Source organism: Lissotriton helveticus, chromosome 4_1 (genome assembly GCF_964261635.1).
Source record: "Lissotriton helveticus chromosome 4_1, aLisHel1.1, whole genome shotgun sequence".
Taxonomy (NCBI): domain Eukaryota; kingdom Metazoa; phylum Chordata; class Amphibia; order Caudata; family Salamandridae; genus Lissotriton; species Lissotriton helveticus.
In genome coordinates, this window is record NC_136063.1 from 1549921770 (window position 1) to 1549945860 (window position 24091).

Here is a 24091-nt window from a genome sequence, read left to right on the forward strand (position 1 = left end):
TCCTCTTGATTCCAGAAGTAGTCTAAAGTTCAGGCGTTTTAGGTCTAATACTTATACCCCAAAATGTATTTGTTCTCTTTGTGCAGAGAAGCCTTGTGCCCAGTCAAAACCAGTTCTGTTCTCTCTGGCGCAGCTTCCTGGCAGGAGGTGGAGACAGCATTGTGGAAAGCAGACGTGGTCCATTCAGGTGAAAGGAAATCTTCTCCCCCTAATATAAATGCAACCCAGGTCTATTCAGCCTAGCCCTGACTCATCAGGCTCTCTGGAGCCTGATCCAGCGGCCTATGGGAAATATGTCATAAACAATGCTACCCAACTCTATAACCTATAAAATAAAATTCTACACTAACTCATGGACCCATTTATTAACATGACATATTTGGGCCTACTGAATCAGGTGGTCAGATTAAACCTAAATATATTTTATTTACAATTCATATACATCTATATACATTCTGTAGTAAAAATATAATTTGAATAAATTCTAATTATTTAATTGACCACCATTTGGCGATGGCATCTAGCTAATAGCAACCTGCACTTCTGAATAATCAAGACCAGCTTGTTTGTCAAAAGTAAGATTTTATTAACTAATTTATGATATTTCAAAATATAATTTTATAAATGCAATTTTATTAGCATTAAAATAAGCATGATTGAAAAGATTCATGAGAAGAATATAGTTTTAAGCAAGATACTCATGATTAGAGTAAGAATTACAAGTTTAGCATTTCTAAAATCTAAGTCCCTAGCTAAGCAAAATAAATGAAATTTATAGTTAAGTTCTTTGAGGATTCTTACGTGCTCCACGCAAAGTCCAGCAGCACTTCACCCTCATCGGAAAGTCAGAAAGCAGCAGCCAGCCCATCCCTAAGGGCATGACTTTTTATACCTTTCTATGCTAGCTAATCTAAGCAAAGGAAAATTTTCTGAAAACTACGATGTCCCATTGGCTAAGAGTGACAAGTGACATGTCACCCACATTTCAAAACTTCCATTAGGTCATATTTCTTTAGGACCATTGTCTTTTCCAAACGTGATCTGGAGCTTCCTTGATTTGCAACAATTGTAAATCAATGTTCTCGCTGCGTCCATTACACTTCCGCGAGTGCCAAGTTAGAGCTGACAAATTGTTCTTTTCTACCGGTTTCTGACCTTGGCCACGTCCGACAAAATGATGACAACGCGTCAGACTTGCTCAGTGAATGCAGCTTTAGTGAACACTTTTTCAAAATGGGCATCTCTTGATTCTTGTAGAAGTAAAATTCAGCTTTTAGCAAACTCGAGCAACTAGGCCCAAAAGCAGGCAACTTAATTTTCTAGTATAAAACAAACACAAGAAAAGTATTAATGTAAGAAATAATGTTGATTCTGTAACCACCCTTCGTTTTCTAAATGATTAACCCTCCCAATTAGTCTAATGTTACCTAGCTATTGCAAACAAATAAAGCAGCATTTTATATCTACCAGTCTTCATGAAATCCATGAAACCTTATGTGCACCTAAAATAGTAGAAATGACACCACATAGACAAGGAAGGCAAAATTAAGCACATGCCTCTTTTAGATTTGCTGCAGTTAGTAATGACAAAAACGAAAACAACAAATTATTTTATTATTTTGCACGAACAAAAGATGCAACACTTATGCACGTTTATGAGCACACATGTTAGTCCCCCCATGTGTAAAGTTTAATCTAGATTGAATTAGCACAACACATCACAAATCATTAATTTTATTATTCATGTTATGGAAATGTGACTTTGCGAGTTTAAACAGAATTCTGTTTTCTATCCCGCTCCATCAACTCCCTCATCTGGTGATTAACAAATCACCACACCACCACCCAAAATTTTGGTAATTTAAACTTCCGAGAAAATGATTCAAATTCATTTGAGTCAGTAAATCCTAAAAACCTGTGTCTGCAAAATCCTCGGAATTGGCATAGCGTTCTCTGTGCAACTCCTGTAACTCAATCTCCTTTTCTTCTTCCTTTTTGAGTTTATAAATCCTTCTCTTTTCTTTCATTTGCTTCTTTCTTTTATGCAGCAAACAACCAATTTTTGTCAAAATAAAAATGAATATTATTATAATCAAAGGTGCCAAAATCTTGCCAAGAATTGAACTTCCAATGTCATGGAACCAATTTTTAATTGCTTGGAATCTTTTTGAAAGTTTTTCTGTAAAATCATCTTCTTCTAAAGGAATTATCTCTGAATGCATTTGTGTAATATTCTTAATGTACATTTCAATGTTCTTACTTTCATCAGGTATATATGTGCAACAATGTTGTACATGCAAAATACCACAGACTCCTCCCTCTTTTGCTAGGAGTATGTCTAATGCAAGGCGATCTTGAATCACCATGGATCTGATTGCAATTACCTCAACATTCACTAATTGGAATCCATCAGCTGTGTCTGTTGATAATCTGTCAACAATCGTGGACAGTTTTCTGATTCTTTCTGCATTTAGGGTTATACCAACAAAAGGTATCACTGCTTGAAAAATATCTCCCAGAACTTCTGTGAAAGTTTCTCTTTTGACTCTATTTACATAATTATGAATTTTGAACAATCCTTCTGAATCTCTGTCAACATGAAACACTTTAGGAAAAACAATTCCTACATAACAAGTTCCATACCAATGGTCTGGAAGGTTGTAGTAGGCCTTGTCACCACAAACAAAATAAATCCCAGGAAAGATGGGATCTTTTCCACCTTTGAATCCCCAACCTCCCAAAATCTGATAAGTATCTTCACAGTTACTTGCACCTACAAAGTAATTATCAAAAAGTGTATTATCTCTTCTAATGCAAAGCTTTCCACTAACTGGTTTGTCTATGTGAATTGCAACATTTTCAAGCATTTTGCCATTTAACTTCTCATCTTCTTTCTGCCAGAACCTGGACTTAGTCTGCTTGACTAATTCATTTCTTTTATAAATTGCTCTTCTTTCTTCTACCAGGTTCAAAAACTTCTTTCCCTCAGCACTTAATTTGCAGGTTAGATTATTCTTGTAAGCATACTCATAAGTGAGTTCATTAGTAACAATGAAAAATTCCCTCATCTGTTTGGCTTTCTTATGCTTATTTAAAGCACCCTCAATTTTTATATTCGCAAAAATCTCGTCAAAATCTGAATAATAATATTCTAAGCGTCCAGTTTGGTAAAATAAGCTAGTTAACACACTACATGTTACACCATATGTAAGAGGAAGCATATTGTATGTCACTCCCTCAGAAACAGAAGCAGGTAACTTTACGCACACATAACAATCCTTTGCGTCCATTACCTTGACATATTCACTCAAAAGCTTTGTGAATGTATTGCTGGAAAAATCACTAATAGATTTATCTTGATGAATGCTAGGTTGATGATTAATAATTTTTGCAGATGCACTATGTTTAATTTGACTAACTGAAGCTTTACTTGTCATGTTAACTTTGTGTAATTCTCTGTTCATCTCTAAAGGGATAATCACAGCTAAAACTAACCAGAGCAGAATTAAAATGAGCAGACACACCAGAGTCATCTTACAACATCTTTTGAATACAGAACACATTGAAGTGCTCTCCTTAACATAAGGCATTTTTACCTCAAAAGAAAAACAAAATCTATTTTTAAAAAAACTAATTATTTATTTATACCCCCTTTTAAAATAAATTTTTTTATTTTTTTTTTTCAAACCCTAAACAAGATTTCTTCGACCTTATGTCACAAATAAGTTCTCTTCAACTAAACAGTTTTTCTTCGACCTTGTGTCAGCTAACAAGATTTCTTCAGCCTTTTGCCAAATTAACAATTTTGTACTTCAATCATTGTCACTAATTTCCTCGATTTCGTCTTCGTCCTGACTACTATCATAAATGTCAATGACAGGTGGAATTACTAAATAAGTCCACTCAGGAGACTTGTATTTCTGGTTTGGTCTTATTATCCTTTTTCCTTTTCTCGACACTACTTCAATTTTCCTTCCAACTCCAACTTCTTTTCCAGGACTCTTTTGACTACTGATTTCTTCAACTTGCTCTTTTGGTTTCTTGATCAACCTGACTCTCAATCTTCCACCAGGCCAGTAGTCTGCTTTTCTCACAAATTTCTTTCTTGGTTCTGAAACATTTGATTCTGACTTCCAAGCCCTTTTTCTTTTGCTTTCACTTTCACCATCCACGTCACTTTCTTCAGTTTCGTAGTCTGAAATTTCAATCGACTCAGGAACTTCTCTATTCGGCAGTTTCACTCCTTCAGGAACACCACTTTGTTTTCCAATACTGGTACTTGGTAATTCGTCTTCGTCTTCTTCTTCAATTACCTCCAACTTCCCAGATTTTGTATTTCCGTTCCTTACTTCAGAGCTTGACTTCTGCTTTTCGATACTCTCCTGGTCTGAAACTTCTTTTGGTTCCGCTTCTCTTTTTCCACCGGAACTAACTGAATCCTCAGTTATCTTTCCCTTTAACAGATTCTCTTCACCTTCAGAATCTATTTCAATAATTTCTAAGTCTTTTCTTGTCAGTTTTCCATTCACAGGCACAGTTTCCAGATGTCGACTCTCCTGTCGATCTTCAGAATCTGGATTTGTTTCACCTTCTACTTCAGAATCAGAATCATCTGTAGTATCACTCTCAACATCGGAACTTTCAGGAGTTGGTACTGGAATAGTATGACTAGGATGAATCCAACGTTTCAATCCCTTGCATTTCACTGCATTAGTAGTGATCAGAATTATTTGCCTAGGTTTCTGCCACCTAGGAGCCAGACAATTTCTTCTCCGATGTACTTTTGTTCTGACCCAATCACCAGGCCTCAGATCATGTGTCAAAACTTTTTCATTTGATTGTGCTTCAGTTCCCACCTGATTAGACACAGAAGTCACTATATCAGATAACCTTTTACAGTAATCCAAAATAGCACTGTCATTTATGCTCAACAATTTGCCTACAGGTACAAAAGCTTGCCTCATAACTCTTCCCATCAAAATTTCATGAGGACTCAAACCTGTCTTTTTATCTGGTGTACTTCTCAATGACATTAGAACAAGTGGAAGAGCATCTGTCCACTTTACACCTGTTTCAAGACACATTTTTCCAATTCTGTTTTTAATTGTTCCATTAATCTGTTCCACTACCCCAGATGCCTCTGGTCTGTATGCACAGTGTATCTTCTGCTCAATGCTCAAAGCTTCACATATTAATTTCATCAATTTGTTATCAAAATGGCTTCCTCCATCACTCTCAATAGTGACTGGAAAACCGTACCTTGGGATAATTTCTCTGAGCAGCAGTTTTGCTACTGTAATTGAATCACAATGTCGTGTAGGAAATGCTTCTACCCATCTTGAAAATAAACAAACAATCACAAGAACATATTTTAAGCAATTGTGTAAGGGCATTTCAATAAAATCCATTTGTAACCTGGTAAAAGGACCACCTTCTCGACCAATTATTCCTGTTCCCACCACTGATTTTCTGTTTGGATTCATTTGTTGGCATGATAAACACCTTTGACAAAAAGATTCTGCAATTGTTCTAAATTTAGTATTGAACCAAGTCTCTCGGAAAAGTCTGATCATAGAATCTCTTCCAAGATGAGCCGGACCATGATATAATCTGGCCATGTCAGCAATCAAGCAATTTGGTAAGACTACTCTGCCATCTTTGTAAATCCACACTCCATCTTCATCACGTGGTCTACAATCTGATCTTAACCATAGATCTTTTTCCTCATCATCTGCTTCATTTTGTAAATCCCTAATCTCATGCCATGTTTCTACAACTGTTGTTAGCATTAATGAATTTGAATCAGATTATTTACTCTTTTCCCGATTGTATGCACAACCTTTTCTTGCGCAGTATTTTGCTGTTTCATCTGCATAGGCATTGCCTTTTGAGATATAATCCACTCCTTTAGTGTGCGCAGCACACTTTACAATTGCGATTTCTTTCGGCAACTGTATTGCTTCAATTAATCTTTTAATGAAAACTGCATTTTTAATTGGCGACCCTGCTGATGTCATATAGCCTCTCTGAGACCAGAGTTGTCCATAATCATGTACAACTCCATACCCATACTGACTATCAGTAATGATGGTAACTCTTATATCTTTTGATATTTCACATGCACGAATCAAAGCAATCAATTCAGCTACCTGTGCTGAACGAATTCCTTCAAGACATGATGCTTCTTCAACATCTGCAACTGTACAAACAGAATATGATGCTTTTAAAACACCTCCCTCTGTCCTCAGACAGGAGCCATCCACAAAGTAGACAACATCTGATTCGGACAAAGGTACATCTTTGATGTCTTGTCTTGGTTTGGTGCAAAATTCCATGACATCTAAACATTCATGTTCCGTTTCAGTATCATCAATAATTTCAGAATCAGGCAGTAATGTAGAAGGATTCAGATTTAAACATCTTGAAATTGAAACATTATCTGCTCCTAGTATGATTTTCTCATACTTTGTTAATCTGCTGCTTGTCAAATGCTGAGTTTTACCTCTTGTCAGTAATATTTCAACTGAATGAGGTACAAAAACCTTCACAGGAAATCCCATAATGATTCCTTCACTTTGTTCAAGACTGACACTTGTAGCTGCAACTGCTTTCAAACAACCGGGTAATGCTTTAGCAATAGGATCAAGAACTGCAGAAAAGTATGCAATAGGTTTCTTTAGATTTCCATGTCTCTGAATCAACACAGACAATGCACATCCCTCTCTCTCACTGCAATACAGTTCAAAACCTTTCTCATAATTCGGCATACCCAAAGCAGGAGCTTGACATAAACTCTTTTTCAAGTTTTCAAAAGATTCCATCTCATCTTCATTGAGAATAATTGGATCTTTTACATCAGATTTTGTCAATCTCTGTAATGGTTTTGCAATTACTGAAAATCCACTTATCCATTGTCGACAGTAACCCACCATTCCCAAGAACATTCTGACTTGTCTCTGTGTCCTTGGAGGTTGCATTGCCTGAATCATTTTAATTCTCTCAACTGTTACCTGTCTTTTTCCCATTGCAATTCTGTGACCAAGATATTTCACTTCTTGTTTGCAAAACTGTAATTTTGCTGGAGACACTTTATGTCCCTCATCTGCAAGATGATTCAACAGTATTATTGTGTCTGTCACACAATTTTCTCTTGTCTTAGCAGCTATCAACAAATCATCGATATACTGCACCAACGTAGACCTACCAGGTAAGTCTAGGTTTTCCAAAGATCTTTTTAACAACTCATTGAATATTGAAGGACTTTCTGTATAGCCCTGAGGGATTCTACACCATCCAAGGGTCCAACCTTGAAATCTGAAAGCGAAGATTTCATGACTGTCTGGATGCAAAGGAACAGTAAAGAATGCATTGCAAAGATCAATGACAGTGTACCATTCCGCATCATGTGGAATTTGATACAAAATAACTGCTGGATTTGGAACCACAGGGCAACATGGAACAACAATCTGATTAACCTTTCTCAAATCGTGTACAATCCTATATGTTCCATTTGACTTCTTAATTCCCATAATCGGTGAATTGCAAGGACTACTCTCTATTTCTTTTAGTACACCTTGTTTAATGAATTTTTCAATCACAGGTATAACACCCTCAATTGTTTCTGCTTTCATTTTGTACTGTGGAATGTTAGGAAATTCTATTCCCTGTTTCAATGCAATTTTGACTGGATCGATATTTTTCATCAGACCCATCTCATTTCCAGTAAAATCCCATATTTCAGATTTCACTGTATCCTTAAGCTCTTCAGGTAAATCTTTCTTTTCAAATGCAGGAAACAATTTTGTTTCATCTGTTTCCATCAGCATCATTGTCATCCTGTACAAACCATCTTCCTCCATTGTTTGTAACTCAACCCCATCAGGAGAACAATATATTCTACAATTCATTTTGCACAGTATGTCTCTGCCCAATAAATTCACTGGACTGCTGTTACAAACCACAAACCTGTGTTTGTCTTTGAAATTTCCAATTTCAACTGGAACTGGATCAGTCAAATCAGTTTTAATTTGTTGATTGCTTACTCCAACAACTTGGATGGTATCCCCAGAGAGAGGTAGGTTTTCAATTTCCACTGATCTAACAGTAGAACGGGTAGCACCAGTGTCCACTAGAAAAGTGATGTCTACATCATTAACTTTCCCATTTACAAATGGACCAGACTGGTCAACCTCAAGAGTGGCTCCAACAACACACTCTTCCTCCTCTCCCGGGCACCGTCAGCAATAATCATCAGAATCACTATCTTGGCTTTCTGTTAACAAAAATTGTTGTGAAGCATTCTGCATTTGCACCCTTTGCTGCTTTTGTGGTTTTATTGCCTGTTCATTTCCTTGAAATCCCACACCAGAATTATATTTTTGCACTCCCCCACAATTCAGAAATGGTGGTTGTGGCAATTGATTCTGACGGTTATTCACCTGTTGCTGCAACTGTCGCTGTATGTTTAACTCGTTTAACCCCTGTTGCATCTGTAGCTGTTGCTGCAGGTCAACATCATTCTGCATCTGTGGATTTAATAATGGATTCTTTAAATTTTTAGGAGGTTTAGGACACTCGTCTCTCCAATGCCCAATTTCGCCACAATTAAAACAAGGTAATCTTTGTTTCATTTCTTCAATTTTTGGACAAAATTTTCTTACAAAATTATTACCTTTAAACTTTCCTTGTATCTGGTTCGTATTTCCAGTTTGAACAAAATTTGTGTTTTTATTACCCATGCTGGCAATCTGTTGCTCAGCCACTTTTACCTGAGCCCACATGGCTTTTTCTTTGAGCTTCTTTTGTCTCACTTCTAATTCATCGCTACAATACTTAGCCTTTCTCAATATATCATCAACAAAAAAGTGCTTGCCATCCAACAATGCTATTCCTGATCATGTCTGCAATTTCAGGTTTTAGGCCATAAACAAATCTATATACAAAATGACTCATGTCCTTTTCATCCAATTTTTCATAGCCACTGTATTGTTTAAAAATTAACAGTAACCTCTCATAAAAAGAATGAACTGATTCTTTTGTTTCCTGATTTGTCCTTTCTATTTTTACCCAATCAACTTCTTTGGGTGGAATTTTATTTTTCAACCAGTAAATTACTTTTTCGTAAAAGTCCATTACAAGGGGATTTGGAGCACCTGTTTCTTTGTTTCGTTCAGGTTCTGTTTTTGGCCAACTTATTGATATTTTACATTCTGTCCAAAGATCTGATGGGACGACAATGTCGAAAAATCCATCCAGATCAATCCACAAAACCTTTGAGACTTTGATAAATCTATCTACTTGCCTATACCATTCTACTGGTTTCTCCCTTAATTTTGGAAAATCATTTGTGAACAGTAGTATGTCCTGTCTTGACCATGGGACATGAGCATATCCTCCCCCTGCAATCTCTCTCATTGGAAATTGTTTTGACAGTTTTTCCAATTTCTCCTCTTCTTTCTTTTTCGTCCATTTCACTCTCCACTTATTGAGTTCTCCCAGTTTTTTAATGTAAACAATCAAATCTTTTATGTGTAGTATTCTTCCCATTGAGTTCAAACTCTCAATGTCATTTTCTGAAAAGTCTAATCTGTAATGTTTTGCAAAATTCTTTTGTTTACTTACATCAATTTCAAGTTCAGCTGCTAGTTCTTCTAACTGATCATATTTATTCTTCGTTTTCCATTGAATACTTTTACAAATGAACAGTAGTTCATCATCTCGATAGTAATTTAAACTATCAGGACCAATGGTTCCAATTATTAATTCCTCAATATTTGCCTTTAATTTAGCCACATCAAGTTTCGGAGTGGTCCCCCTAACTTCAGGACTCCCTATATCGGATTCTGCACCCATCGGTGTTTTAGGAGATAAATCTTCATTAAAAGTTAAATCTGGCATTCTCGATCTTGAAGAGTTTATTTCAGATATATCTGAATAAAATTTTTCAGCAACTTTCTGAATTTCTGCATTTAAAGGAATAGTCAACCCTGTCTTGTTTATTTCTCTTTGTTCAAAAACAGGCTGAACAGGACCAATTGTTACTGGAACTGTCACAGCTTCTATGCCTTTTGTTATTTGTCGAATTAATTCTTCCTTAGATCTTAAATATTCAGAAGGATCAACAGCCTCAACATTTCTGGTTTCTCTTATATATTCTTTTGGAGCTTCCCTTGCTCTTGGGGTCATTGAAAAATGTCTACCTTCATTTTGAACATTATCAAATTCAGGTCTTCTTGGAGTTTCAATGATTTCACAATTATTTGGATAAAGTTTTGGAGTTTCATTAATTGGAGGTGCACTCGGTGAAGTTTCTGTAGAAACCACCGGAGTCGACCATGATCTAGGAGGTCTCAAAGGCTGATTTTTTTTAGCCGTAGTGTATATTTCTTCCATGACTGCATCTTCAGATACACTTTCTAAAGGAGCACTAATTCTTTTTTCAGTAGTTTTCCTAGCAGGAGTACCTAAAACCATTTCTTGAATTAAATACAATCCTTCACTCATGTTTCCCTGTCTCCACATTCGTAATCTGTCTTCATGAGTTTCCCTTCTCCAAACTGGAGGTTTAGAAGGTCCTTTAATTCCGCTAGCTTCCCTTTGTAACTGATACATCTCATCCTCCCATTCAACTAAAGCTTCAAATTGAGTTGGTCTCGGTTTTGGACTAAGAGCATTCATTTTCTCTCGCAAATTTCTCAGAACCTTTACATTAAATGAACCATCATCAGGCCAAGTTAGAACGCCATCATTCTTTGTATAGCGTTTCCAGCTATCAAACCATAAAACAGTATGATATCCATATTCACCTTCCATGTACGCTGCAGGTGTTTTGTACTTATGAAGTAATTTACCACCTCGCGTTTCTATTTTCTTGTCAGGCGAAATTAAAATTTTAAGTTTCTGAAACAATGTTGGCTTTTTCTCAACGTGTTTAAAATGATAACTCATTTTTAAGAGTTAAATTTAATTCACAAATTCGTTCGTAAAATATTTCCGGGATGTTCCACAAAAGCAACCAATCCGTGCGCGAAACACACCAACAATCCAATGACAGTTGAGCTACGTCACTTTTTTGCTCAACTAATAAAATTGGAGTTTTTCTGAAGGACCAATCAGCTTACAGGTCGTCAGAGACTCACGAACCAATCAGAGTACAGTTTGTGACGTAGGTCACCCAATCCCAGCGCGGCTCTGTGACGTACACAGCAGCTGCGGTTTCTCGTTTCTCACTCCTAGCGCTTACCCCTCCTTCACAAAATCTTTTCACAGCGCCATTTTAAGAACACTTTTCAGTGTAAATTAATTCTTTAAACAATGACAATAAGGACTCATCTGTTTGTTTCACTATTTAGGATAGTTTTCATACATACAAGTATCCACACTTCGGAATAGTCGGCGCTATTCTCACTAAGGATAATTTTCAATTGTCAGTAGAGCAACTCTTACCCCACCCTTCTAACACGTAAAATTATGAACTCGTTTTCCTCTGAACGCACCGCGAAGTGACAGTTCGAAAGTTCCACTTGAACATAAATTACAAATCAAACTCGCACTTTCACACGGAAAATTCCCTAACTACAAACACACATGAAATCCGTACAGGACTCTCACCTGTTTATAGAAATCATGCACCGTTAGCAAAATAACGACGTTATCCGTACAGGGCTCTAACCTGTTTATAGATATAAAACATGTACCCTTACAGGACTCTAACCTGTTTATAGGTAATCATGCACCGACATTACTCTACCCTTCATTCAAGCTCGAATATACCTAATACTCTTATCACAGTGAGTTTTATGGAAGGCGCTTTGTCCCTATTCTCATGCTGCTCTAATTTCCTAGGCAATCCTCACTATACAAGATTCACACCTAGCCCTAACACTGTGTTGCACGGCGACAACACCTGTGGTACACGGCGATACCACTTGTGATACTCGGCGATATCACTGCAAACAGAACAGATGACTTGCGTGACTAATTTCTCGTCACACAATCTATACCGGTATAGCTTACAGATAGCACGAAAAACAAACTCAATATGTGTTAAAACATCGATCCTATTTTCATACCATAACACTTTATTAACTCTTAGCAACCAACATATTACCTTGGTTACCCTTAGCAACCATCAATTTCTGCTACCAGAGAATTGATCCAGCGGCCTATGGGAAATATGTCATAAACAATGCTACCCAACTCTATAACCTATAAAATAAAATTCTACACTAACTCATGGACCCATTTATTAACATGACATATTTGGGCCTACTGAATCAGGTGGTCAGATTAAACCTAAATATATTTTATTTACAATTCATATACATCTATATACATTCTGTAGTAAAAATATCATTTGAATAAATTCTAATTATTTAATTGACCACCATTTGGCGATGGCATCTAGCTAATAGCAACCTGCACTTCTGAATAATCAAGACCAGCTTGTTTGTCAAAAGTAAGATTTTATTAACTAATTTATGATATTTCAAAATATAATTTTATAAATGCAATTTTATTAGCATTAAAATAAGCATGATTGAAAAGATTCATGAGAAGAATATAGTTTTAAGCAAGATAATCATGATTAGAGTTAGAATTACAAGTTTAGCATTTCTAAAATCTAAGTCCCTAGCTAAGCAAAATAAATGAAATTTATAGTTAAGTTCTTTGAGGATTCTTACGTGCTCCACGCAAAGTCCAGCAGCACTTCACCCTCATCGGAAAGTCAGAAAGCAGCAGCCAGCCCATCCCTAAGGGCATGACTTTTTATACCTTTCTATGCTAGCTAATCTAAGCAAAGGAAAATTTTCTGAAAACTACGATGTCCCATTGGCTAAGAGTGACAAGTGACATGTCACCCACATTTCAAAACTTCCATTAGGTCATATTTCTTTAGGACCATTGTCTTTTCCAAACGTGATCTGGAGCTTCCTTGATTTGCAACAATTGTAAATCAATGTTCTCGCTGCGTCCATTACACTTCCGCGAGTGCCAAGTTAGAGCTGACAAATTGTTCTTTTCTACCGGTTTCTGACCTTGGCCACGTCCGACAAAATGATGACAACGCGTCAGACTTGCTCAGTGAATGCAGCTTTAGTGAACACTTTTTCAAAATGGGCATCTCTTGATTCTTGTAGAAGTAAAATTCAGCTTTTAGCAAACTCGAGCAACTAGGCCCAAAAGCAGGCAACTTAATTTTCTAGTATAAAACAAACACAAGAAAAGTATTAATGTAAGAAATAATGTTGATTCTGTAACCACCCTTCGTTTTCTAAATGATTAACCCTCCCAATTAGTCTAATGTTACCTAGCTATTGCAAACAAATAAAGCAGCATTTTATATCTACCAGTCTTCATGAAATCCATGAAACCTTATGTGCACCTAAAATAGTAGAAATGACACCACATAGACAAGGAAGGCAAAATTAAGCACATGCCTCTTTTAGATTTGCTGCAGTTAGTAATGACAAAAACGAAAACAACAAATTATTTTATTATTTTGCACGAACAAAAGATGCAACACTTATGCACGTTTATGAGCACACATGTTAGTCCCCCCATGTGTAAAGTTTAATCTAGATTGAATTAGCACAACACATCACAAATCATTAATTTTATTATTCATGTTATGGAAATGTGACTTTGCGAGTTTAAACAGAATTCTGTTTTCTATCCCGCTCCATCAACTCCCTCATCTGGTGATTAACAAATCACCACACCACCACCCAAAATTTTGGTAATTTAAACTTCCGAGAAAATGATTCAAATTCATTTGAGTCAGTAAATCCTAAAAACCTGTGTCTGCAAAATCCTCGGAATTGGCATAGCGTTCTCTGTGCAACTCCTTTAACTCAATCTCCTTTTCTTCTTCCTTTTTGAGTTTATAAATCCTTCTCTTTTCTTTCATTTGCTTCTTTCTTTTATGCAGCAAACAACCAATTTTTGTCAAAATAAAAATGAATATTATTATAATCAAAGGTGCCAAAATCTTGCCAAGAATTGAACTTCCAATGTCATGGAACCAATTTTTAATTGCTTGGAATCTTTTTGAAAGTTTTTCTGTAAAATCATCTTCTTCTAAAGGAATTATCTCTGAATGCATTTGTGTAATATTCTTAATGTACATTTCAATGTTCTTACTTTCATCAGGTATATATGTGCAACAATGTTGTACATGCAAAATACCACAGACTCCTCCCTCTTTTGCTAGGAGTATGTCTAATGCAAGGCGATCTTGAATCACCATGGATCTGATTGCAATTACCTCAACATTCACTAATTGGAATCCATCAGCTGTGTCTGTTGATAATCTGTCAACAATCGTGGACAGTTTTCTGATTCTTTCTGCATTTAGGGTTATACCAACAAAAGGTATCACTGCTTGAAAAATATCTCCCAGAACTTCTGTGAAAGTTTCTCTTTTGACTCTATTTACATAATTATGAATTTTGAACAATCCTTCTGAATCTCTGTCAACATGAAACACTTTAGGAAAAACAATTCCTACATAACAAGTTCCATACCAATGGTCTGGAAGGTTGTAGTAGGCCTTGTCACCACAAACAAAATAAATCCCAGGAAAGATGGGATCTTTTCCACCTTTGAATCCCCAACCTCCCAAAATCTGATAAGTATCTTCACAGTTACTTGCACCTACAAAGTAATTATCAAAAAGTGTATTATCTCTTCTAATGCAAAGCTTTCCACTAACTGGTTTGTCTATGTGAATTGCAACATTTTCAAGCATTTTGCCATTTAACTTCTCATCTTCTTTCTGCCAGAACCTGGACTTAGTCTGCTTGACTAATTCATTTCTTTTATAAATTGCTCTTCTTTCTTCTACCAGGTTCAAAAACTTCTTTCCCTCAGCACTTAATTTGCAGGTTAGATTATTCTTGTAAGCATACTCATAAGTGAGTTCATTAGTAACAATGAAAAATTCCCTCATCTGTTTGGCTTTCTTATGCTTATTTAAAGCACCCTCAATTTTTATATTCGCAAAAATCTCGTCAAAATCTGAATAATAATATTCTAAGCGTCCAGTTTGATAAAATAAGCTAGTTAACACACTACATGTTACACCATATGTAAGAGGAAGCATATTGTATGTCACTCCCTCAGAAACAGAAGCAGGTAACTTTACGCACACATAACAATCCTTTGCGTCCATTACCTTGACATATTCACTCAAAAGCTTTGTGAATGTATTGCTGGAAAAATCACTAATAGATTTATCTTGATGAATGCTAGGTTGATGATTAATAATTTTTGCAGATGCACTATGTTTAATTTGACTAACTGAAGCTTTACTTGTCATGTTAACTTTGTGTAATTCTCTGTTCATCTCTAAAGGGATAATCACAGCTAAAACTAACCAGAGCAGAATTAAAATGAGCAGACACACCAGAGTCATCTTACAACATCTTTTGAATACAGAACACATTGAAGTGCTCTCCTTAACATAAGGCATTTTTACCTCAAAAGAAAAACAAAATCTATTTTTAAAAAAACTAATTATTTATTTATACCCCCCTTTTAAAATAAATTTTTTTTTTTTTTTTTTTTCAAACCCTAAACAAGATTTCTTCGACCTTATGTCACAAATAAGTTCTCTTCAACTAAACAGTTTTTCTTCAACCTTGTGTCAGCTAACAAGATTTCTTCAGCCTTTTGCCAAATTAACAATTTTGTACTTCAATCATTGTCACTAATTTCCTCGATTTCGTCTTCGTCCTGACTACTATCATAAATGTCAATGACAGGTGGAATTACTAAATAAGTCCACTCAGGAGACTTGTATTTCTGGTTTGGTCTTATTATCCTTTTTCCTTTTCTCGACACTACTTCAATTTTCCTTCCAACTCCAACTTCTTTTCCAGGACTCTTTTGACTACTGATTTCTTCAACTTGCTCTTTTGGTTTCTTGATCAACCTGACTCTCAATCTTCCACCAGGCCAGTAGTCTGCTTTTCTCACAAATTTCTTTCTTGGTTCTGAAACATTTGATTCTGACTTCCAAGCCCTTTTTCTTTTGCTTTCACTTTCACCATCCACGTCACTTTCTTCAGTTTCGTAGTCTGAAATTTCAATCGACTCAGGAACTTCTCTATTCGGCAGTTTCACTCCTTCAGGAACACCACTTTGTTTTCCAATACTGGTACTTGGTAATTCGTCTTCGTCTTCTTCTTCAATTACCTCCAACTTCCCAGATTTTGTATTTCCGTTCCTTACTTCAGAGCTTGACTTCTGCTTTTCGATACTCTCCTGGTCTGAAACTTCTTTTGGTTCCGCTTCTCTTTTTCCACCGGAACTAACTGAATCCTCAGTTATCTTTCCCTTTAACAGATTCTCTTCACCTTCAGAATCTATTTCAATAATTTCTAAGTCTTTTCTTGTCAGTTTTCCATTCACAGGCACAGTTTCCAGATGTCGACTCTCCTGTCGATCTTCAGAATCTGGATTTGTTTCACCTTCTACTTCAGAATCAGAATCATCTGTAGTATCACTCTCAACATCGGAACTTTCAGGAGTTGGTACTGGAATAGTATGACTAGGATGAATCCAACGTTTCAATCCCTTGCATTTCACTGCATTAGTAGTGATCAGAATTATTTGCCTAGGTTTCTGCCACCTAGGAGCCAGACAATTTCTTCTCCGATGTACTTTTGTTCTGACCCAATCACCAGGCCTCAGATCATGTGTCAAAACTTTTTCATTTGATTGTGCTTCAGTTCCCACCTGATTAGACACAGAAGTCACTATATCAGATAACCTTTTACAGTAATCCAAAATAGCACTGTCATTTATGCTCAACAATTTGCCTACAGGTACAAAAGCTTGCCTCATAACTCTTCCCATCAAAATTTCATGAGGACTCAAACCTGTCTTTTTATCTGGTGTACTTCTCAATGACATTAGAACAAGTGGAAGAGCATCTGTCCACTTTACACCTGTTTCAAGACACATTTTTCCAATTCTGTTTTTAATTGTTCCATTAATCTGTTCCACTACCCCAGATGCCTCTGGTCTGTATGCACAGTGTATCTTCTGCTCAATGCTCAAAGCTTCACATATTAATTTCATCAATTTGTTATCAAAATGGCTTCCTCCATCACTCTCAATAGTGACTGGAAAACCGTACCTTGGGATAATTTCTCTGAGCAGCAGTTTTGCTACTGTAATTGAATCACAATGTCGTGTAGGAAATGCTTCTACCCATCTTGAAAATAAACAAACAATCACAAGAACATATTTTAAGCAATTGTGTAAGGGCATTTCAATAAAATCCATTTGTAACCTGGTAAAAGGACCACCTTCTCGACCAATTATTCCTGTTCCCACCACTGATTTTCTGTTTGGATTCATTTGTTGGCATGATAAACACCTTTGACAAAAAGATTCTGCAATTGTTCTAAATTTAGTATTGAACCAAGTCTCTCGGAAAAGTCTGATCATAGAATCTCTTCCAAGATGAGCCGGACCATGATATAATCTGGCCATGTCAGCAATCAAGCAATTTGGTAAGACTACTCTGCCATCTTTGTAAATCCACACTCCATCTTCATCACGTGGTCTACAATCTGATCTTAACCATAGATCTTTTTCCTCATCATCTGCTTCATTTTGTAAATCCCTAATCTCATGCCATGTTTCTACAACTGTTGTTAGCATTAATGAATTTGAATCAGATTATTTACTCTTTTCCCGATTGTATGCACAACCTTTTCTTGCGCAGTATTTTGCTGTTTCATCTGCATAGGCATTGCCTTTTGAGATATAATCCACTCCTTTAGTGTGCGCAGCACACTTTACAATTGCGATTTCTTTCGGCAACTGTATTGCTTCAATTAATCTTTTAATGAAAACTGCATTTTTAATTGGCGACCCTGCTGATGTCATATAGCCTCTCTGAGACCAGAGTTGTCCATAATCATGTACAACTCCATACCCATACTGACTATCAGTAATGATGGTAACTCTTATATCTTTTGATATTTCACATGCACGAATCAAAGCAATCAATTCAGCTACCTGTGCTGAACGAATTCCTTCAAGACATGATGCTTCTTCAACATCTGCAACTGTACAAACAGAATATGATGCTTTTAAAACACCTCCCTCTGTCCTCAGACAGGAGCCATCCACAAAGTAGACAACATCTGATTCGGACAAAGGTACATCTTTGATGTCTTGTCTTGGTTTGGTGCAAAATTCCATGACATCTAAACATTCATGTTCCGTTTCAGTATCATCAATAATTTCAGAATCAGGCAGTAATGTAGAAGGATTCAGATTTAAACATCTTGAAATTGAAACATTATCTGCTCCTAGTATGATTTTCTCATACTTTGTTAATCTGCTGCTTGTCAAATGCTGAGTTTTACCTCTTGTCAGTAATATTTCAACTGAATGAGGTACAAAAACCTTCACAGGAAATCCCATAATGATTCCTTCACTTTGTTCAAGACTGACACTTGTAGCTGCAACTGCTTTCAAACAACCGGGTAATGCTTTAGCAATAGGATCAAGAACTGCAGAAAAGTATGCAATAGGTTTCTTTAGATTTCCATGTCTCTGAATCAACACAGACAATGCACATCCCTCTCTCTCACTGCAATACAGTTCAAAACCTTTCTCATAATTCGGCATACCCAAAGCAGGAGCTTGACATAAACTCTTTTTCAAGTTTTCAAAAGATTCCATCTCATCTTCATTGAGAATAATTGGATCTTTTACATCAGATTTTGTCAATCTCTGTAATGGTTTTGCAATTACTGAAAATCCACTTATCCATTGTCGACAGTAACCCACCATTCCCAAGAACATTCTGACTTGTCTCTGTGTCCTTGGAGGTTGCATTGCCTGAATCATTTTAATTCTCTCAACTGTTACCTGTCTTTTTCCCATTGCAATTCTGTGACCAAGATATTTCACTTCTTGTTTGCAAAACTGTAATTTTGCTGGAGACACTTTATGTCCCTCATCTGCAAGATGATTCAACAGTATTATTGTGTCTGTCACACAATTTTCTCTTGTCTTAGCAGCTATCAACAAATCATCGATATACTGCACCAACGTAGACCTACCAGGTAAGTCTAGGTTTTCCAAAGATCTTTTTAACAACTCATTGAATATTGAAGGACTTTCTGTATAGCCCTGAGGGATTCTACACCATCCAAGGGTCCTACCTTGAAATCTGAAAGCGAAGATTTCATGACTGTCTGGATGCAAAGGAACAGTAAAGAATGCATTGCAAAGATCAATGACAGTGTACCATTCCGCATCATGTGGAATTTGATACAAAATAACTGCTGGATTTGGAACCACAGGGCAACATGGAACAACAATCTGATTAACCTTTCTCAAATCTTGTACAATCCTATATGTTCCATTTGACTTCTTAATTCCCATAATCGGTGAATTGCAAGGACTACTCTCTATTTCTTTTAGTACACCTTGTTTAATGAATTTTTCAATCACAGGTATAACACCCTCAATTGTTTCTGCTTTCATTTTGTACTGTGGAATGTTAGGAAATTATATTCCCTGTTTCAATGCAATTTTGACTGGATCGATATTTTTCATCAGACCCATCTCATTTCCAGTAAAATCCCATATTTCAGATTTCACTGTATCCTTAAGCTCTTCAGGTAAATCTTTCTTTTCAAATGCAGGAAACAATTTTGTTTCATCTGTTTCCATCAGCATCATTGTCATCCTGTACAAACCATCTTCCTCCATTGTTTGTAACTCAACCCCATCAGGAGAACAATATATTCTACAATTCATTTTGCACAGTATGTCTCTGCCCAATAAATTCACTGGACTGCTGTTACAAACCACAAACCTGTGTTTGTCTTTGAAATTTCCAATTTCAACTGGAACTGGATCAGTCAAATCAGTTTTAATTTGTTGATTGCTTACTCCAACAACTTGGATGGTATCCCCAGAGAGAGGTAGGTTTTCAATTTCCACTGATCTAACAGTAGAACGGGTAGCACCAGTGTCCACTAGAAAAGTGATGTCTACATCATTAACTTTCCCATTTACAAATGGACCAGACTGGTCAACCTCAAGAGTGGCTCCAACAACACACTCTTCCTCCTCTCCCGGGCACCGTCAGCAATAATCATCAGAATCACTATCTTGGCTTTCTGTTAACAAAAATTGTTGTGAAGCATTCTGCATTTGCACCCTTTGCTGCTTTTGTGGTTTTATTACCTGTTCATTTCCTTGAAATCCCACACCAGAATTATATTTTTGCACTCCCCCACAATTCGGAAATGGTGGTTGTGGCAATTGATTCTGACGGTTATTCACCTGTTGCTGCAACTGTCGCTGTATGTTTAACTCGTTTAACCCCTGTTGCATCTGTAGCTGTTGCTGCAGGTCAACATCATTCTGCATCTGTGGATTTAATAATGGATTCTTTAAATTTTTAGGAGGTTTAGGACACTCGTCTCTCCAATGCCCAATTTCGCCACAATTAAAACAAGGTAATCTTTGTTTCATTTCTTCAATTTTTGGACAAAATTTTCTTACAAAATTATTACCTTTAAACTTTCCTTGTATCTGGTTCGTATTTCCAGTTTGAACAAAATTTGTGTTTTTATTACCCATGCTGGCAATCTGTTGCTCAGCCACTTTTACCTGAGCCCACATGGCTTTTTCTTTGAGCTTCTTTTGTCTCACTTCTAATTCATCGCTACAATACTTAGCCTTTCTCAATATATCATCAACAGAAAGTGCTTGCCATCCAACAATGCTATTCCTGATCATGTCTGCAATTTCAGGTTTTAGGCCATAAACAAATCTATATACAAAATGACTCATGTCCTTTTCATCCAATTTTTCATAGCCACTGTATTGTTTAAAAATTAACAGTAACCTCTCATAAAAAGAATGAACTGATTCTTTTGTTTCCTGATTTGTCCTTTCTATTTTTACCCAATCAACTTCTTTGGGTGGAATTTTATTTTTCAACCAGTAAATTACTTTTTCGTAAAAGTCCATTACAAGGGGATTTGGAGCACCTGTTTCTTTGTTTCGTTCAGGTTCTGTTTTTGGCCAACTTATTGATATTTTACATTCTGTCCAAAGATCTGATGGGACGACAATGTCGAAAAATCCATCCAGATCAATCCACAAAACCTTTGAGACTTTGATAAATCTATCTACTTGCCTATACCATTCTACTGGTTTCTCCCTTAATTTTGGAAAATCATTTGTGAACAGTAGTATGTCCTGTCTTGACCATGGGACATGAGCATATCCTCCCCCTGCAATCTCTCTCATTGGAAATTGTTTTGACAGTTTTTCCAATTTCTCCTCTTCTTTCTTTTTCGTCCATTTCACTCTCCACTAATTGAGTTCTCCCAGTTTTTTAATGTAAACAATCAAATCTTTTATGTGTAGTATTCTTCCCATTGAGTTCAAACTCTCAATGTCATTTTCTGAAAAGTCTAATCTGTAATGTTTTGCAAAATTCTTTTGTTTACTTACATCAATTTCAAGTTCAGCTGCTAGTTCTTCTAACTGATCATATTTATTCTTCGTTTTCCATTGAATACTTTTACAAATGAACAGTAGTTCATCATCTCGATAGTAATTTAAACTATCAGGACCAATGGTTCCAATTATTAATTCCTCAATATTTGCCTTTAATTTAGCCACATCAAGTTTCGGAGTGGTCCCCCTAACTTCAGGACTCCCTATATCGGATTCTGCACCCATCGGTGTTTTAGGAGATAAATCTTCATTAAAAGTTAAATCTGGCATTCTCGATCTTGAAGAGTTTATTTCAGATATATCTGAATAAAATTTTTCAGCAACTTTCTGAATTTCTGCATTTAAAGGAATAGTCAACCCTGTCTTGTTTATTTCTCTTTGTTCAAAAACAGGCTGAACAGGACCAATTGTTACTGGAACTGTCACAGCTTCTATGCCTTTTGTTATTTGTCGAATTAATTCTTCCTTAGATCTTAAATATTCAGAAGGATCAACAGCCTCAACATTTCTGGTTTCTCTTATATATTCTTTTGGAGCTTCCCTTGCTCTTGGGGTCATTGAAAAATGTCTACCTTCATTTTGAACATTATCAAATTCAGGTCTTCTTGGAGTTTCAATGATTTCACAATTATTTGGATAAAGTTTTGGAGTTTCATTAATTGGAGGTGCACTCGGTGAAGTTTCTGTAGAAACCACCGGAGTCGACCATGATCTAGGAGGTCTCAAAGGCTGATTTTTTTTAGCCGTAGTGTATATTTCTTCCATGACTGCATCTTCAGATACACTTTCTAAAGGAGCACTAATTCTTTTTTCAGTAGTTTTCCTAGCAGGAGTACCTAAAACCATTTCTTGAATTAAATACAATCCTTCACTCATGTTTCCCTGTCTCCACATTCGTAATCTGTCTTCATGAGTTTCCCTTCTCCAAACTGGAGGTTTAGAAGGTCTTTTAATTCCGCTAGCTTCCCTTTGTAACTGATACATCTCATCCTCCCATTCAACTAAAGCTTCAAATTGAGTTGGTCTCGGTTTTGGACTAAGAGCATTCATTTTCTCTCGCAAATTTCTCAGAACCTTTACATTAAATGAACCATCATCAGGCCAAGTTAGAACGCCATCATTCTTTGTATAGCGTTTCCAGCTATCAAACCATAAAACAGTATGATATCCATATTCACCTTCCATGTACGCTGCAGGTGTTTTGTACTTATGAAGTAATTTACCACCTCGCGTTTCTATTTTCTTGTCAGGCGAAATTAAAATTTTAAGTTTCTGAAACAATGTTGGCTTTTTCTCAACGTGTTTAAAATGATAACTCATTTTTAAGAGTTAAATTTAATTCACAAATTCGTTCGTAAAATATTTCCGGGATGTTCCACAAAAGCAACCAATCCGTGCGCGAAACACACCAACAATCCAATGACAGTTGAGCTACGTCACTTTTTTGCTCAACTAATAAAATTGGAGTTTTTCTGAAGGACCAATCAGCTTACAGGTCGTCAGAGACTCACGAACCAATCAGAGTACAGTTTGTGACGTAGGTCACCCAATCCCAGCGCGGCTCTGTGACGTACACAGCAGCTGCGGTTTCTCGTTTCTCACTCCTAGCGCTTACCCCTCCTTCACAAAATCTTTTCACAGCGCCATTTTAAGAACACTTTTCAGTGTAAATTAATTCTTTAAACAATGACAATAAGGACTCATCTGTTTGTTTCACTATTTAGGATAGTTTTCATACATACAAGTATCCACACTTCGGAATAGTCGGCGCTATTCTCACTAAGGATAATTTTCAATTGTCAGTAGAGCAACTCTTACCCCACCCTTCTAACACGTAAAATTATGAACTCGTTTTCCTCTGAACGCACCGCGAAGTGACAGTTCGAAAGTTCCACTTGAACATAAATTACAAATCAAACTCGCACTTTCACACGGAAAATTCCCTAACTACAAACACACATGAAATCCGTACAGGACTCTCACCTGTTTATAGAAATCATGCACCGTTAGCAAAATAACGACGTAATCCGTACAGGGCTCTAACCTGTTTATAGATATAAAACATGTACCCTTACAGGACTCTAACCTGTTTATAGGTAATCATGCACCGACATTACTCTACCCTTCATTCAAGCTCGAATATACCTAATACTCTTATCACAGTGAGTTTTATGGAAGGCGCTTTGTCCCTATTCTCATGCTGCTCTAATTTCCTAGGCAATCCTCACTATACAAGATTCACACCTAGCCCTAACACTGTGTTGCACGGCGACAACACCTGTGGTACACGGCGATACCACTTGTGATACTCGGCGATATCACTGCAAACAGAACAGATGACTTGCGTGACTAATTTCTCGTCACACAATCTATACCGGTATAGCTTACAGATAGCACGAAAAACAAACTCAATATGTGTTAAAACATCGATCCTATTTTCATACCATAACACTTTATTAACTCTTAGCAACCAACATATTACCTTGGTTACCCTTAGCAACCATCAATTTCTGCTACCAGAGAATTGATCCAGCGGCCTATGGGAAATATGTCATAAACAATGCTACCCAACTCTATAACC